We start from the raw sequence: 5,000 nt of genomic DNA, 5'->3' as shown, positions 1-5,000 counted from the left end.
AATGTTTTTGCTTTTTTTATCTTCTCTGTTATGAAAGTGTATCGCAGTTCATCCGAATGAATGTAAGTATGTGATTTGTTATATATATATGAAGGCAAATTTCGGTATCTAAATCAAAGAATTGCACAAGTTTACAATAGAAAGGATTAGAACATTGCTTGAAAAATATACAATACATATGACTTTGGGTTGATGAATATAGCGGTAAGTATATCAGTAACAAGCAAACAAGCAGAGATACTGAAATAATGGTATAGTATTAGAAAATTATAAACGTTTTTGTAACAAGCAACAGTGCATAATATAAAAGGGGGAAAAAAGATTGTTGCGATGAAAAGAAAAAAGTTTTGAATAATATTAATGAGAGGAAATAGTGCTTAGATAAAAAAAAAAATGATAATAAATATAACATTGACTAAACATGGATCAAATACAGGGAAATGGATATTCATTGTATAAAACATCACCAAATTGAGGGAAAAAAATGATGCATAGATAAAAATCTCAATAATGTTCATGAATATATATTTATAATATCCGATTAGGGAGAAATAAAATCAATATATAGACAGAAGAAGATATACATATAAATGATAACAAGATTAATCAGTTGATATTATGCATTATCAAATAATTTTCAAACTAGATACAAGCAAGAGAATGGAATACAAGGTTTCATTACAGAATGAAGCTTTATAGCTGTATGAATCGCTGTAAAAAGAATAGATAGATAGATAAATAAATAAATGAAGATTAATGACAAGAATCACATTTTCTTACCATTTTTTTTCTTTTCTGGACGACCAAAGATTTTCTTCTTGTTTTTCTAAGTTAATTTACTAGATTAGTATTTCTTGATTACTTTATGTCAAACACAGAGAGGGAAAGATAAAGAGAAAAAAGAAGAGAGAGAGAAAGAGAGAGAGAGATAGGGTGAGAAAGAGAGAGAGAGAGAGAGAGAAAGAGAGAGAGATGGAGGACGAGAGAGAGAGAGAGGGTGAGAAAGAGAGAGAGAGAGAGAGATGGAAGACGAGAGAGAGAGAGAGGGTGAGAAAGAGAGAGAGAGAGAGAGAGAGAGAGATGGAAGACGAGAGAGAGAGAGGGTGAGAAAGAGAGAGAGAGATGGAGGACGAGAGAGAGAGAGAGAGAGCAAGAGAGAAAGAGAATAGCCGTTTCCTGAACATGCGATAAAACATGAATGTGGTAGAAAACGCATTTTCTCCTCTATTTCCCATCATCATCTGCCTTCTTTTTCTCCTCATCTTCTGCTTCTTATTCTTACCCTTCTTATCTCTTTCTCTCTCTCTCTTTCTACTTCTTATTTTCATTATTTTTTGTCTTATACCTTTCCCTTTTTCTTCTTCTCTTTCTTCTTCTATCTCCTTCTGTCTTTCCTCTTCTTTATTATGTCTCCTTCTCTTCTTCTTTTTCCTCCTCCTCCTCCTCCTTCATTTCCTTCTACTTTTGTTTCTGTCTCTTCTCCTCATTCTCTTCCTTTTCCTTCTCTTCTTGTTCTTCTTGTTCTTCTTCTTCTTATTATTATTATTATTATTATTATTATTATTATTATCTTTCTTTTTTCCCTCTTCTTTTTCTTCTTTTCCTCTTCTTCTTCTTCTCATTCTCATTCTCCTCCTTCTCCTCCTTCTCCACTTCAACTTTATCTTTCTTCTTTTTCTTCTCTTTCTTTCTTTTCTCTTCTTTTCCTTATCTTCTTCTTCTCCTTCTCCTCCTTCTTCTTTTTCTTCTTTTACCATTTTCTCTTCCCATCGTCCTCCTCTTGCTTCTCCCACCTCCTCCTCCCCCCTGCCCCATTCTCCGCCCCCATCCTCCTCCTCCTCCTCCTCCACCACCTCCTCCTCCTCCTCCTCCTCCTCCTCCTTACACCTCCTCCTCCTCCTCCTCGTCCTCCCCCTTCCACCTCTTCCTCCTCCTCCCCAGTCTTAGCCTCCTGAGTCCTCCTCCTCCCCCCCCCCCCCCAGTCTTAGCCTCCTGAGTCCTGCAGAGCGAGATAAGTGAAGACAGGCCGCTCTTGATTAATGACTTTGACCCTTATAGCGCTGGGCCGTAAAGCTGAAATTCTCATGATGCAGACTGGCTAAGATTATTTCTTTTCTCATCACTCTCCCTTTGTCTCTCTCTTTCTCTTTTTCTTCTCGCTTCTTCTCTTCCTCCCTCTTCCTCTGTCTGTCTGTCTGTCTGTCTGTTTGTCTGTCTATTTCTCTCTCTCTCTCTCTCTCTCTCTCTCTCTCTCTCTCTCTCTCTTCTTCTTCTCTCTATCTCTATCCCACCTTCTCTACCCCCCTTTCTCTCTCTCCCTTCCTCACTCTCCCAGTCCCTCTCCACCCCCCCCTCTCTCTCTCTCTCCCTCTCCCTCTCCCTCTCTCTCTCTCTCTCTCTCCCTCTCCCTCTCCCCCCTCTCTCTCTCTCCCTCTCCCCCTCGTTCTTCTTTTCTTTCGCAATCATCTTCCCTTGATTTCCCCTTGAAGTTCACGCCTCAAAGCCACTTTAAGTAGTGTTGAAACTCTTTCTCAAAGCCAATGAAAGCCTGGATCCCTTTACACAAGGCTAGAAGTATCTAATTCACTTATTTTTTCACTTTTTTTGAAAGTGTAGGTTTATAAGTTATTAAAGCGTTCACTTAAATTCTTGGAGTAACTTATCAAAGTTAAAGGTCACTTTTATGTAGGACTTACCGGATACTTAATGAGATAAAGAGAGGGTTACTTGTTCTCACTCTCTCTCTCTCTATCTATCTATCTATCTATTTACATATATACATACCTGTTTGTCTATCTATCTATCTGTCTTTCTCTCTATCTTATCTACCTCGTCGTCTCTCCTTCCTTTTATCCATCTATCTATTTGGCTGGATCTCCCTCTCTCTTTCCATCTACTTAGCTGGATCTCCCTCTCTCTCTCCATCTACTTAGCTGGATCTCCCTCTCTCTCTCCATCTACTTAGCTGGATCTCCTTCTCTCTCTCTCTCTCTCTCTCTCTCTCCCTCTCTCTCTCTCTCCATCTATTTAGCTGAATCTCCCTCTCTCTCTCCATCTATTTAGCTGAATCTCCCCCTCTCTCTCCATCTATTTAGCTGAATCTCTCCCTCTCTCTCCATCTATTTAGCTGAATCTCTCCCTCTCTCTCCATCTATTTAGCTGAATCTCCCTCTCTCTCCATCTATTTAGCTGAGTCTCTCCCTCTCTCTCCATCTATTTAGCTGAATCTCCCTCTCTCTCTCCATCTATTTAGCTGAATCTCTCCCTCTCTCTCCATCTATTTAGCTGAATCTCCCTCTCTCTCCATCTATTTAGCTGAATCTCTCCCTCTCTCTCCATCTATTTAGCTGAATCTCCCTCTTTCTCTCTCCATATATTTAGCTGTATCTCTCTCTCTTTCTCCATCTATTTAGCTGAATCTCCCTCTCTCTCCATCTATTTAGCTGAATCTCTCTCTCTCTCTCCATCTATTTAGCTGAATCTCCCCCTCTCTCTCTGTCTATTTAGCTGAATCTCCCTCCCTCTCTCCATCTATTTAGCTGGATCTCTCTCTCTCTCTCCATCTATTTAGCTGAATCTCCCTCTCTCTCTCTCCATCTATTTAGCTGAATCTCTCACCCTCTCTCCATCTATTTAGCTGAATCTCCCTCTCTCTCTCTCCATCTATTTAGCTGAATCTCTCCCCCTCTCTCTATATATTTAGCTGGATCTCCCTCTCTCTCTCCATCTATTTAGCTGGATCTCCCTCTCTCTCTCCATCTATTTAGCCTGATCTCCCCCCTCTCTCTCTATCTATTTAGCTGGATCTCCCTCCCTCTCTCCATCTATTTAGCTGGATCTCCCACTCTCTCTCCATCTATTTAGCTGGATCTCCCCCTCTCTCTCTCTCTCTATTTAGCTGGATTTCCCTCTCTCTCTCTCTCTATTTAGCTGGATCTCCCTCAGTCTATCTTCCCACGTCACTATGCCACAAAACACGTATTAAAACCGACACTGGAAAGCTTCTGACCCTGGGGAGCGGAATCCACATGTAAGACATCCATATACAGGCGCCATGTTGTCTAGACTGTCCATTGATCATAGACTTTTTTTCCCCCTCTCTTCCTTCCCCCTCCTTTTAATTCTTCTCTTTCTCGCTTCTTGGGTTCTGTTCTTACCCTCGATTTCTCTTCTCTATTCTTCGAATTCTTAGTTTTCTCTATTTTTCTTCTCTCCCTCTCCTCTTCGAATTCTTAGTTTTCTCTATTTTTCTTCTCTCTCTCTCCTCTTCCTCTTCTTTATTCGCGTCTTCTCTCGTCTGTTCTTCAGTTTTATCTGGTCTATGTTTTTTTTTCTTTTCTTCTTTCATTTCTGTTCTTCTGTTCCCTTTCTTCCCTTCTTCACTTCCTCTTCATCCCTCTTTCTCCCTCTCCTGCTTCTCCATTTCTTATTATTATTACCTTCTCTTCTCTCTCTTGTTTATTTATCCTTCTCTTTCTCTTGCCTCACTCTTTATCTCTTTTTCTCCTTACTCCATTTTTATTAGTTTGTTCGCTTCCTTTCATTATTTCTTGCCTCTCCTTCTTCCTGTTTCTCCCCCCCTCCCTTTCTCCCCACTCCCCCCCCTCTCTCTCTCTACCCCCATAAGATTATAATGCCATAAGGGTTAATTTTGCTTGACGAGTTTTTTAAGCTTTATATATATATATATATATATATATATATATATATATATATATATATATATATATATATATATATATATATATTTTTTTTTTTTTTTTTTTTTTTTTTTTTTTTTTTTTTTCGATTCCTATTGGTTTCCCAATTGCCATCCTCTCTCTTTCTATAAAATATTTTTTCCTTATCGCCTACTTTAATTTTCTCTCTTTCATTCTCTCTCTCCCCCTTTTTTTCTTTTCTTTTCTTTTCTCTTTTTTGAGTGTGCTTTGGTCGTCCCGAAAAGACCAGTTGCAAAAGGATATCGTCATGCAAGTTGCACAAGTCATGCAGGGAAAATA

General features: G+C 39.2%; 1 protein-coding gene across 14 annotated transcripts in view; it reads right to left on the bottom strand.

The window, feature by feature from the left end:
- The window catches only part of LOC119575036 (synaptotagmin 1-like), a 117,330-nt gene that overhangs the window by 48,092 nt on the left and 64,238 nt on the right, over positions 1-5,000 (bottom strand). The gene's annotated exons all lie outside the window — the stretch shown is intronic.

The sequence above is a fragment of the Penaeus monodon genome, chromosome 7 (assembly GCF_015228065.2).
Source record: "Penaeus monodon isolate SGIC_2016 chromosome 7, NSTDA_Pmon_1, whole genome shotgun sequence".
Taxonomy (NCBI): Eukaryota; Metazoa; Arthropoda; class Malacostraca; order Decapoda; family Penaeidae; genus Penaeus; species Penaeus monodon.
Note: the sequence above shows the minus strand (reverse complement) of the source record. Positions and strands in the feature narration are given on the sequence as shown.